The 13,769-nt window shown below is 39.8% G+C and overlaps 1 protein-coding gene across 1 annotated transcript in view; it reads left to right on the top strand.

Annotated features, from left to right (window-relative positions):
• Window positions 1–13,769, top strand: part of PCCA (propionyl CoA carboxylase, alpha polypeptide) — a 299,399-nt gene that overhangs the window by 195,027 nt on the left and 90,603 nt on the right. The window lies entirely within an intron of this gene.

The raw sequence follows: 13,769 nt of genomic DNA on the forward strand, positions 1-13,769 counted from the left end.
TAGCAATAGTTTTATTTAAAAGCATGCTAATGTAATGTTAAGAGCCTGGCTTATTACCACAAAAGCCATAGTTAACTCTGCAGCTTCTGGATGGTGTTTCATCTTTAATTCTGTTCTCTGAGCAAATCTCAGCACATTTAATATTCAGTATGACACTCTACTTTGGGATCACTTGATGCTTTGGCATAGGGGGGAACTCTAAGGTCATTGCTGCTTTCAGTTGCTTTCTTAGCTCTAAATTTCTTTGCTGCTTTTTTCCCCCCTTTAATTTAATTTTTAAGTAAGCCAGACTATTAACATTACTTTAATGTAGCTTTTATGGCTTATGAAAAATAATGCTGCTGTAGTGGATAGACGTGCGTCAGCTGTGACTAAATGTTTTGATGTAGTCTTCTCAAAAGATAGACTAGAAGAGCTTTCCTTTGAAATATGTGAAGCAGTTTTAGACACAGCTTCTCAGATGGATCTAATTAGTCTTTCATATGGGCTGGATGTCCGTTTGTTGCAGCTGAATTCTCATTTCATTCACCCATAACTAGAAACACCTCGCTTCAAACGTGTTTCTTCAAAGAAAGAAAGGTTTAGGGTTCCATGTTTTACTGCTTTTTGATGTTGGTTTCCCTTTAACTGAGAAGACCTTATGTTTATACAACTGTTATTATTAAGAAAACATAGCTTTGTTCATGAGAGTTCATTCGGTATCAATGTTGGCTATTGGTAGAAGTCGGAGATCTGTGGAATAGATCTTGCTATACGAGACTAGTGGGACAGCTGTACGTCTGGCTATTAAGCTCGTTGTAAGGAAGATTTGAATGCAAGCAGGATGTTCTAATAAAACCAGGGAACCTGGGTTGTAGGAGGATGAAAATGAAGATTAGAGGTACAAGTGATCAGGCTCATCAATCGATAGCATTCCTATTTATTATTTATATACAGTAGTCACCAAAGAGGCATTGTACTCTGTACTGTTCACCATTTAGGATCCGTTTACATGGCACAGTTTAGTACAGTACAAAGGAACCTATGCTGGCTAACCTAGTTTGGGCAGTGCTGCGTTAATGCAGCTGTACAGCTCCTTGTTGAACTAACTTGATCAGAGTGGGCACACACGTCTCCATGTGACACTGCATTGTGCCATGTTGTGACACCTCTACAGCAAAGGATATCACGAAAGCTGTAGTGATAAGTGTCTGATTGATCAGTGCAAAATATTCCGTGAATGATACTCAGATACTGCTATGGCTGATGCTTAAGTAAAATGAGTGGAGAGAAGGCAAGGTGACAGATGCTCTGCCTGTGTCTATTCCCCACTGGCTGCTTTGCAGTCATGATGTTCTTTAGACCAAGGGGAATCAGTTTGCAGAAACAGGCTGATTGTGCTGGCTGTACTTTTCTACTCCCCAGCAATGTAGCTGAGTTAGTTTTGCCTCTGGTGATTGTCATTCACCTCTTCTCTTCCTTGTCAAAGAAAGGGCAGTCCTGCCCAGCTGCCTCAGATGGCGGCACCTAGGACAGACACATTGATAGGAGAGGAGAGGGGTTTCTTCAAGCACCTAAGCGACAAAGATCCCTGCAGCGCTGGATGCTTGGGTAGCTGCATAATGTCTTGGGTGGTGTGGTGGGCTGTGAGCAGTCTGGCATTAGTGGAACCGGCTGGTCTTCAGGGTTGTCTCTCGGGTCCCCATTACGTGTCCACATCAGTAACTACAGCAAACTTGCGTGCCTGCTAGGAAACTCTCACTGCAATACTTCTTCCTGCCCCTAGCTTCACCTGGTTGTTTCTTCCATTTGCCTCCCACCGTGTCACCCTCCTTTCTTAAATCCTCTGCTTGTCCACAGGCGGCTTCATGTTCCCTGTTTGTCCTGCCAGGAAGCAGGTCTGGGTCTGCTGTGCAGTCACTCACATACAGGTTGGCCAGCCCAGGTGCCGGGTGACAACCAAATTGTCCTCGTCTGTCCAAGAGCTGAATGGGGGCAATCATTTTGCTCTCTGTGCAGCTTCTCATTTTCATAAAACTTAAAGGGGTTTTAATATGTTTGGTTAATATTGACCAGGCAGCGGGTTCAGAAGTTGAGTGTGTTGGTGGGGATTTAGAGGAGGGACTCACAGATAAACAGTGCATTTCGTTAATCGCTTTTTTCCTTCCAAGATCAGGCTAAAGGTACTCTTATTGAAAGGGTTAAGAAACAACAAGGTTGTTCTGAATGCAGGAGGAGGGAAATGATTTTAAATTATTAAAAATGAATTGCATCACTGTCTGTGGCTCACATAACAAATAAAAAAAGGAACCAGATTTAAGTAGTCATGACCTACTGCCAATGGTTTCTTTAATTTTCCAGAGAAAATCTACAGGTCTCAAGGACATACAGTAAATTGGAATCAACTGGAAACCAAAATAGACCTATAGTTCCGTAATGCTAGGATTATTTCAGGTAATATTGTATGTACCAGTCTTTATTTCAAAGGTGGTTGTTGCAGTTCCAAAATCACTCAGATTTAAGGAATGCCAGATGTCAGGTGTGCATTTTGCAATAGCATCAACTATGTGACTGAATGCAGAATCCCTTCGCTGTTCACTGTGTTATATAGGCCAGCTCTGGGCATTTCCCATAGTTTGTGTAGTGGTGGGGACTGTTGTCTCTAGACCTTTGTTTCACTTGTTGTGGAAATGAAAAGAGAGGCAATGTACCAGGGGAGAGTAAGGAAGAGAAGGGTCAGTCTTGTGGTTTATGGGGCCGTGTGCTGACTTCTATCTCTGCCTCTGCCAAAGTCTTTCAGAGGTGCTAGCCAAATCTTTGAAACCATACTTTCTATAAATGCCATCAGTTTTGTATGCTCTTCGTTCTCTGGGCCTCAGACTTCACACTAGAATCAGTCATAGGAACGCTGAATACTTACAGCTGCTGGGGAAATCACTGCTATCAGAACATTTAAAGTTACAAAGTACTCTGCAGTATCAGGTTTCACGTGCATCATCTATTTAGTAGGGTCTTTTTAAACTGTAATCTCTTGATGTCTCACCTTTACTAGATCGTGTGAGACGATGGGCATGTGGTGAAAATAAACTGGTGTTTCTCCACCGTGAAAGAGTGAAATACTACGTGCCAAGGGAGACATGAAAAGTATGATGAAGAAAACAATACTTCGATCTGTGGACTAAGACTTGAGTATTATGCAGTAAGCCTACCTGAACAATTTGGAGACTAGTTTCATTAATGAGTATGGTTCAGTAATGTGTCCACAGCATTTGAATCTGTTCAAAATACGTATACAAAGGAGATGAAGCCAGGTAGTGCCTCATACCTCAAATTTTACCAGTTTTTGATATTCACTTTCACATAAAGTTGTGTCTGAATTTAGCAACTCTGTGTGTGTGTGAGAGAGAAGTAGTCCCTATGTTCTTATGTAATAGTTCTCCCCCTCCCCCAATTTGCTTTGTAGTGTACTGCTGATGCTCCGATGATTTGTTAGCTGGGTTGGATCCATTAAGGTCATTGCATGGACCTCTGCAGTGAGCTGAGAGTGTAATTGCTGGCAAGACTGCCATTTTCTGCACAGCACAGTAATAGAAATGAACAGTAAAGGCCAAGAATTTGGGTTTTATTCCAGGCTCCATTTCTAAAGGGTGGTCAAGCATTCAAAGGTTGTGCCTTCTGCATCTTTGCTTCTTTTTGCCCACTGCTACTAGTGTGTCATTTTTCAAGTTCTGCCTCCTCCCAGCTTGCCTCTCTGTTCTGGTTTCATTCTTCTGGCTAGTCCTAGTTTCCACCCCTCAGTCTTCTCACCTGGTCTGTGCTCATTATCTGGCTGGTCTGAGTCTCCCCTTTGGACTTCCACACCACTTAGCCATCAGTCTTGGTTCTCTTCTACAGGACCTTCTCCCATGTAGCTGTGCCCTGCTCCACAGGCCTCCATGCATTGGTCCTCATTTCCATTTTCCTTTCCCAGGGCCTCAGCATTGTTTTCCCTTGTCCCATTTCTTCTACCTTACTATTTGTCTAGCTAGTCCTTTTTCTAAGATCACTCTCTCACTACTTAGTTATCTGTTTTCCTTCATCCTATGCTTCTAGCCCCTTCTTCCTTGCACAATCAGTGCAAGGAATCCATCACAATCTTCCATCTCTTCCATTCTCTGAATTAGGTTTCATGTGTTTCTGTTATCACTTCCATTTCTTTTCTCCATTTTTAGTCTTCTTGCTCAGTGAGTCCCCCACACCTTACTTCTTGCTCCAAATTCTCCTCTCCATCTTTCTGCACCTCCTTCACTGACACTTCCAATCTTTGCTCCAGTCTGCTTTCTCCAGTCACGGGGCCCTCAGTGTCCAGGTTTTGTTGCTTGTGGGTTGTTTATACTGCTTCTTCCTTTGGTGCTTGGCCCTAGCAGGAGTAAGCACCACAGAGGTGATGTTCTTATTAGGTTTATACTTAACCTGGTATTCTGCAATTCAAAACCACAATTTCAGGGGAAACTGTGTTCAGCCCTGGGCTGGTATGTGTTAAATACAAGGAAGTGTCTTCTAGAAATGTAGCTGTGAAGTGTGGTGATCTACAGATATTGGTAGGATTTGTTTTTTGAAATGCATAGAACTCATCCAAAGTTACGCAGTTTGCAGGAGGATGGTAAAGGTGCATTCCAACAGTTTCACTTGCCAAGCAGATTTTCAAGCTTCTGTTCCAAATCATAAAGGAGATGTTGCAGCCTTTCATGGAAAAGTCAATAGAATGTAATGTGGCAAAAAATATATTCTTGTTCTGTGCCAGAAATGGCTGCATATTTCTCTGAAATTTCCCCTTTCTGAAATCACTTCTAAATGATTTTTCAGCCCAAATAGTCAGAGTTTGTCTGAGTTGTAAGAAACTGAAAATACAGTGTGATGATGGGAGGAATCGGACAACTTTGGCACTAGGGCTCTTCCCTTCCCCCTCATGCCCGTAGCTCTGTGTCCCAGACCCATGCCTTTTGGCAGACTCTTCCTCTGCTCCTCCCGTGCTCCTTCTGTCTTCATTCCAACCTTGTCTTTCTGTTGCGGCTGCCCTCTTGTTTCCACCATCTAACCTCTATCAGCTGTTTCCTTTATTGCCGTAATCACTGTGTATTTTCACACAGTGACCCCTTTGTCACTGTTGGAGCAGCCCAGCTGTTTGATGCTAGCAGACTAGCTTGCATGCACAGTTTATCCCATTTTAATTTAGTATTTTCTCCTAGCTGATAGGGGAGGAGGAAAATAGTTTAATGAAAAGTGTGGACAGTTAAACTGGCATGTTTATTCTGATGATGGTGAGCTTTGCATATTGTTAATTTAGAACGAACATACTTTTGAGTCATTTAGGGTCTTTTAGTTTTATTATCTAAACTCTCAAAGGAAAGCTACGTTGATGGCCAATCAGCATAATAGAATCACAGAATGGTTTGGGTCGGAAGGGACCTTTAAAGATCATCTGGTCCAACCCCCCCTGCTGTGGGCAGGGGCATATTTCACTAGACCAGGGTGCTCAAAACCCCGTCCAACCTGACCTTGAACACTTAATAGGCAATAAGCAAGGATGAAGACCAATTTTGTTGTTTAAAGATAACAGCAATAAATGAAGAGAAGGATAGAGATAGATAGTATATCCAAATCTCAGGAAACTGAGAGCCTGGGCCTCCTTTGTTTAACAGTTAAACAGACCAAGAACAAAACCAGCCAGAATAGGATGCCCTTGAACAAGACAGCAGCAACTCTTAAGATAAAACAGAGAGAAGTAGATCCTCTCCCTTACACAGCTAATGGATTTTTCCTAGCTTTGGCAAAGGAAAACTTTCTGAAATAGGTGAGTTAATAGGGACAGAGGGGAAAAGGCCAAGGGATGGTCATTGTCAGTCACAGTCAATCTGTCTGTCAGTCTACCCAGCCAAAGTCCGTGGTGAGATCAAATCATGTTGGCCCATTATGTTGGATACATCTGCAATCCAAACTGAATGAAAGGTGATTTACAGTTGCTCAGGCTGTCCCTGCGGAGTATGAATACTCATTACTTGAGTTATTGTAATTTATGTCATAAATCCCAATTCACAATATGTGGTTTTGCTTTGTAAAAATGTGCTTGAAACAACGGAAGTGCTAGATGGCCTTAAGAATGAATGCTTTTAGGAGCATTACTGAGTGGGATCTTTTGAATCTGTTGAACAATTCAACTTCCCGACAGAAGCTGTTTCAGTAGCTAAGGGTGTGCCCCAGAAAGTTCAACATTAGTAATGCTTTCCAGAATAGGTGGGAAATTATTTTGAAAATGGCAATAGAAAGCATGGTCGATGTTACACACAACTCTTGCATTTTTCAGTCATTTGAAACTATTAATCTGCTTTACTAGATCTGCCTAGCTGTTTCTGTGGATAGGTGCTGGTTTTGTTTATTCTTCAGCTGGAATTTTTTAATGGTCTCCATTAGTTTATCATTTTAGCAAGTTTACTTCTGGTACAGTTAGCTGGAGTGATTAACATGAAATGACTTTGGAGTATAAATTCTCATTTGGTCTTCTAGGTTATATTTCATCTCTGTTGTATGCTTTCCTAATTACCAGCATATATCAGTACTTAAAATTAGAATTTTAAAGCAACTATTATTCATCTTCTCAAGATCAGAATTAAAAACAACATGGGCTGACATGTTATATTATTTCTTCAAAATCTGATAATGTTGTATTTTCTCTCATTTAGGCCTAATTGTCTCTTTAAAATATTTAGTCAAGAATTGTTTTAATCCACATGACATAGTTCGGTGGATTTTTCAATTAAACTATTGGGTTTGGGGCTTTTCTGTTAAAACAGCACTAGCCTGCATTGTGTTTGGACTGGAACATGGCGCTCCAGCTCTGAACCTGTACCAGTGGTGCCTGTCATTGGCACCAGTACTGAAGAAAGCTCGATGCAAATTTTGCAATTTGGTCTTATCCCGAAGAAATGTCTGAAGAGTAAATAAAAAGCACAGGTAACTTTGGGAACAATAAGATTTAGATACAGCTTCATGACTTGGGATAATCTCTGAGTATATCTTACTATGTTAAGTCTTTTTCTTGTTAAGTAGTGACATTAAAACCCAATCTGTGCAAAGCACGTAGAAGATTAATTAACACTGGGAAGAAAAGAGATGTCTGAGCCTTTCACCTGTAAGGTACCCTTTATCTCCAGCTGAGTTTGCCAGCCTTTAGTGCTGTTTGTCATCTTCCCCAACAGGTATCTTGATATTTTTTTTTCTGCGCTGCCCTTTATACTTTGAATGACTCCCGTAATGCCAATACCATGTATTAGTCTATTATCCTCTCCCACTGAAGGCTTTAAATATTTGTTTGGCTTAAGCAAAAAAATGAAGACACATTCATTTAACTGATGTATACTTCCTTTTAGAAACAATTAATTTAAGGGAGAATTAACAAAGATAAAATGTCTATTCCCAAGTTTAAGGACATTGTAAATACAGAGTTAAGGCCTATCTATCATGCTGCTTTTCATATAACTGTTATTTACGAAGAGGCTATTCATTATTTTCTGCTAAAGCAAGCACACACAGGGAGAGTTCTACATAGAGGTTCGATATGGCTTTATGGTGCACATCTGTGGGTGGTCTTCACCTATGCAAGTAGCCATCTTGGCTTGCACTGTTTGATTTGAAGGAATGAAATGGGTTATGTAGACAAGGACTCTTAATGAATGGTTTCCTTATGTGGTGATCATTAGGGCATGATGGAACTGTCTGGTTTCTTTTAAATGTTAAGTCATTTAATATTTTGCTGGTGATAAAGTTATTACATGATTTGCAAGAAAGGAATGGCAGGGATCATTCTGTTTGTGTCAATATTGTACATTGATGCTTCTTGTATGTTTTTTACATGGATATTCAAACCTGTATTTTTATCTTTAAAATTTTGGTGTATGTGTTTAAGTGCACACTTCTATAAATGTATGCATCCTATTTAATCATATTTTAGCACATCATTAAAAAAGCATAGCATTATTACTGTTTCATAGTATCTTAAATCTCTCAATCAGGGAGAACTGTGATATTTTTTTTCCATTCTTTTCTTTCTTCTCTCCCTGGTTGCACCTTTTGGCCTTTCTAAGGAAATATGTTTTGTGTAAACAATCTCTTGGGTTTAGATAACCTTGAGCTTCAGTGCTGTAGGAATTCTGCCGAGTTGCATGCTGTCCCTTAACTTATAGGGAAACTTCATCATTAGCACAGTCTGCTGTGGAAGACTAGGATGTTTTTTTTCCTTTTATGTAAGATGCCAGTGTAAGGCATCTGTATTTAAAATAGTAGGGGTAATCTCTAGTTTGATTGCATGCATCTAAGGCTAAGAAATATTTGTTGGACAACTAGTGGTGGTTGGAATGTGTCTCACTTTCAAAGGAGATTTTTGCAACACTAGGGATAAGACATACAATTTTTTTATTGTTCTGGGCTTGAGGTGTTTGTTTTGTTTCTGTAAATTTAAGGGTAATATGGTTTTATTAAGTCATTCTGCATTATGTTTTATGACAGAGGAAATGAGGCTTTTATAGATGTGGGCTATTGGCAGTTTAGATATCAGATCTAATGCAATGAAATGGCTTATTAGGATCGCGGAAAGCTCTAAAATTCTTGCGCTTTTACTGAAACTTCACGGTACATACAGCTTTATAATTTTGTTATCCATTTTACTGGAAATAGGTGATCAATGGTTCTAATTGCATGAGAAAGTATTTAAATGTTCTTTTAATTAGTCATTGGTTGCTGATTGGTAAAACGATTCTAATGATACCAAACTCTTCCTCTTCTCACTGAGGAACTGCTGATTGTCTGGCACTTGTTATTTCATGGATCAGAAGCATGCTTGTCTTATAGGAAAAGCCTGTCCAAGGTTTCTCTCCACAGAAACGAACTGTTTTTTTCCCCAAAGTGCTTCAACATGCAAGGTCTTGTAGGAACTGTACAATTCCATATTGAAAAGTATATACAATGCCTACCTTAGTTAAAGCATGCCTGAGTTACCATCTTTTTTCAGTTCTTCCCAGATTCCTGAGTGACAATGAAAAGAAAGTCCATTATAATATTTTTAAACTGCTTGTAGGTAGTGTACTTTGCTGTCTCCACGCCAAAGATGAGATCCACCCTCATGACTGAAAGAGCTCATCTGGTGGCCAGTGTCTGTCTGCCTAATGTAGCATCTATATACCTCCCCGCATATATAAAAGCAAAGACCCTGTTGAGTGTGAAGAGCACATCACATTCAGCACCCCTTACTCTGGTCTGGCTTGAGTCTGGGGAATGGGAAGGAATAGGTTCTGTCCGAGTAGGTGTAGGTTGAAAACTCCTTTTCTTCTTCAAGCTTTCTTAGTAGTGAGTTTATTGGAGGTTCTTTTTGTCATCTAGGGCTGAAACCGTAATGAATGTGTAACAACAGCTGCCAGCTTTTTATGTTAGGGAGCCTGCCAGCAGGCAGCCCCATGCAGAGACCATGGTTCATGCTGGATCAGAAAGGGAGCTTTACTTGGTTTGTGTTGAAGGATACCACACTATCATTATCAAGTCTCAGAAACTTTTTTTTTTAGGACAAGTATGCTCTTAACATGATCGACAACACAGCAGCAGCATCTGTGTAAATGGCACAGTCATGTCATTTCAAGGAAGGACAATTGGTATGTTCTCAGCTGGATTAAGGGGACTGGAACCGTGTTGTGGCTGCATTCAGGAAAATCTTAAGCCTTTGGAAGCTTAACGAGAGATAGAGCGCTCTGTTTTCAGGTGCGCAGAGGGCTGTCAGACTCCTTCATTTCAAGTGGTATTGTAAATGTAAAAGTTACTGTTAAAGCATTTGCTGTCAAAATAAAAGAAATCACTATTTTACTTCTAATAGTAGATTTGGGAAATGGAGTAAAAATTTACTCTTTGACAGTAAAGGCACTGTCTTTTACTATCCCTTTCATTGCTGTAATTCTGGCAACAACTCATAAGACCCACAAATATTTTCTCCTAAAATTACTACTATAGTTTTGTGGCTGCCTAAACTTAAAGTGGAACTAACCTACCATAGCCTATGTTCCAGCAGACACCTGTTGATGCAAGTCCCAGTTCTACTGTGTTTGGCTGTGCAGGTTCTGCAACGAGCAAACTGAATAAAACATAGATTTCATTTGTAGGGCTATAATAAAGCAGGATGCACCTCAAGACAAAAATACCAATAAATAGGGCTTTCAGTAATGTGTAGTTTGACATAAAGAGTTTGGAATTACACAAAAGGATTGATTAATTCCAAATAGTCCCCATTTCCTCACATATCAAAGTCACAGCAACAGATAAAGTAAAATCAGTTAAACCAGGGTTCCTATTGATACGGCTCCATCTTGACATTCTCCTAATTCACAACTAGGTTAACTAGGTGAGTAAAGTACTTCAAACCTCTGTTTTCTGCCTAGTTGAGCTGCTTAATTCAGTATTTCTCTGCTTCTGAAGACATAAGCTTCCTTTCTCCATAACATAATAGTAAGGAGGATTTTGCAAGTTTGAGCTTTATTAACTGAACTAATGCCTTCAGCAAGGGTACAGATACAGAGTGTCTGTAGCAAAAGTGTATTCAGTTTTTATGACTTATAAGACAGTTCTGCCATTTTTTGTCTGGAAACAAAATGTGTGAAGAAGAAAAAATTGGCACATATTTGACACGAAATGAAATACTAATGTATCTATATTGTGATTTTTTTTTTTCCTAAGTAGCAAGTAGTGTAATGACTTGACACCTTGAAAGAATTGGAGAATTTGAAAAGACAGATCCCTTTTTGTTTTACATTATCTGGCTGTACAGAGGAAAAATGTAAGAAAAGTTTCCATTGTGAGGTGGCTGAAATTCTTTGTATCAGAAAATATCAATGCCCAGGGCCTCACTCTTAATGGCATCAAAGCTAATTCGAGCCGAAAAATCCCCACTTCGTGGGCAGGAAGATACTAGATTCCTATAAAGAGATGTGCAAAGCTACAAAATGATGCAAATGTTGCAATTATTAACAGACAGAAGACTTGTAAACTTAATGCAATAACTGGCAGCTTCTTGGATAGAGTTTGTCAAACTCCAGGGATTTTGAGAGTTTCTTTCCATTAATCATATAATTCTGAATATTCATTTTTCCCAGTCCTGCTTGCCATTACTATCATTAGACACTACTTTTGTTGTGGTTATAACAAAGAAACTCCCCACAGTGAAGATCAATGCACAGCCAGGTGATTACATATGTATGTTAACAAGCTTTGATTATATTTGTAGTCAGTAGGTGCTGTGGTGCAAAATAGAGGGCTTCCTTAACTTTTTAAAAAAAAATCTCAGCTTTTAAGCTACCTCTGTGGAAAAAGTGGAGATCATTCATTGTAGAGAACAGGAGTTAACAGTAAACCAGAATGATGGGTGCTTTAGCACATGGGGCCTGTTGTCGCAGAATGAGCTTGTCTGAATTCAGTTTTCATAGAGTTATTATTCAGGAACGTGCCAAAAATTTTTCAAGACTGATGAGAATATCAATACATAAAATATATCTGGTTTGCTTTATTGTGTCATCATTTTGTAGCTATAAAAGATTTGGTGTTAGAATTTTAGCATTTCATTATGTGTTTAGGGCTTTGACAGCTGGTCTTGTTGATTGTTCTAGGTATTTTGACCTTTCTTAGATACTTCACCTGTGAACTGTCAAAGGTGTGTATCTGTGTCGGTCTTCATAGCTGGCAGTAATGAGTGTTACTGCCTTGAAAATTGGTGTAGATAGGTAGACAGAAAAGTTTTGTTTCCTGGGTTTTCTTAAGAGCAGAAAAAATAGGCTTTTTTTGTCAACTTCAGTTGTCTGTGCTGAAGGATTTTTACTGTTAGTTATTGTTTCTTAATATAAATTAATAAGCTCAGGGATAAGTTTTCCATTCTACCATCTATTGACTAGAAAGACAACAGACATCGTTTCAATTTACCCATTACAAAGTTACCCTCTTCTGCTTCTCCAGTCCTTCCCCAAAGCTTTTCTGTTAGGATGCCTGCAAAACACTGAGCCAGAGGTTAGGCAACAACCATGCTGTGGTCAGTGTTTATCACACCAAATGGTGCCCTTGCCAAGTCATCGCCTTGTACAGGCAGACACGAAGTGTTCATGTTATGGGGAGACCTTAATTTCTGGGTTAGGAGACGTGATGGGTATGGCCAAGTGCAAAGGCTCTGTTTGCATGAAAATAACCCTAGCAGGTAAAAGAAAAGGTGAGGAGACCTAAAACCTGTATTTTGGATCTTTTTCCCTTAGTGTGAAGTATTTTTCAGTTTTCCTTAAAGAAGGAGCGTTTGACTGTCCCCAGCCAGTAGTTGGCGCAGAGGGAGGATGGTTGAGCTTAGTTCTCTAAACTTGTCCAGTATTGCCTTAATCTTAGGTGACTGTGTGATGATAAACATGTCAAATGATTCACTGTGCGTACCGGAGAACCAGCCTAGGTCTGTAGAAGAACGCAGTGTTGTTTGCAGATGGTATGTTGATCTTTAACTCCTGGGGTGCCTTCATCAAAATCCAGGATTAACCTTTAATATATCTGAAAGACTTCAGGTGCTTAATTTTTTTTTTTTGCCAGTAAAACTGTGTAGAGGGTTGGTACTTGCACATGCCTGGAGTTTCCAGTATCTTGCCTGGGCCGAAGCGTTGGCATCCCTTTCCTACCTATTGCTGCTGACACACGATGGACTGGGTGTTTCTGCACCTGCCTCCTTTGGAGGTGGTACACTGGCACTGCCACCTGTGGACTAACAAACACTACTAGCGTTGAGTTCAGCATGAGAGCTAGCAGCCACTCTCCCTTCTGCCGGTCTCATGTAGTAGGGAGTGATTAAAGCCCTTCTTTTGTGAAGCTCTACTGGTGCAGTGAGGAATACAAGATTCATGAGGCCGGAGACCGAATGTCCAAGGAGGAACATAGTTGCAGGCTGGCCGTGGGGCTGTGAGGCTGGAAGAAGGGGAGCCTCGGCCCTGGCTTCTGCTTCTGGGACTGCTCAGAGATTTTATCCAGTGACTGGTTTTGACACAACTGAGTAAACACAAAATTTAGCTTAGGTTATGTGATCTTACAGTAAGTACGGTACAGTATGGTAAGTAAATATTTTTTGAGAGGTTTATTTACTTGGGTATTGCTGTTAACTTATGAACATAAAACTTGTACTTGTTCAGCATTAAGTTTTAAGAATTGCCTGAACTAAATGCCTTTTTTCCCCCATAAAAATTAAATATAGCATCTATTTAAAATGTAACTTATGGTTTATATCAGCTAAAATCAGCTGCTCCACTTCTTGCAGTCTTTCCAGTTCTAAAAGGACCATCCTTTCTGCAGAGGGATGAATAATGTAGGTTAGCTTGTTTCTGTGGGTATTTATTACAGCCATATAGAACAGTTCCTGGAGAGGTTTTCTATTTCTTATTTAGCAGCAGTGAAAATCACAATTATTCTATTTACTTGGCTTGCCACTATGGCATAGAGTAATTCTTTGGACTGTGAGGAGGCAATGTTTGTTTTCTCTGGCTGCTCCTTGCATATGCTGCTCCAATTATAATTAAATATGAATATTTACTGATAAAATGGAGCATTTTTCAAGTTCATTTAAATTGATTTTTAGGATCCAAGATATAGGCATAGGCAACCTATCTTGTGTTTTGTATAATGCTATTCATTATACAAAACTAATAGACAGAGTAGCGAATCAATAAAGTATCACCATGCACATCAGATGAACATTATGGCTGTAA

Source organism: Pygoscelis adeliae, unplaced genomic scaffold (genome assembly GCF_000699105.1).
Source record: "Pygoscelis adeliae isolate BGI_AS28 unplaced genomic scaffold, ASM69910v1 Scaffold48, whole genome shotgun sequence".
Taxonomy (NCBI): Eukaryota; Metazoa; Chordata; class Aves; order Sphenisciformes; family Spheniscidae; genus Pygoscelis; species Pygoscelis adeliae.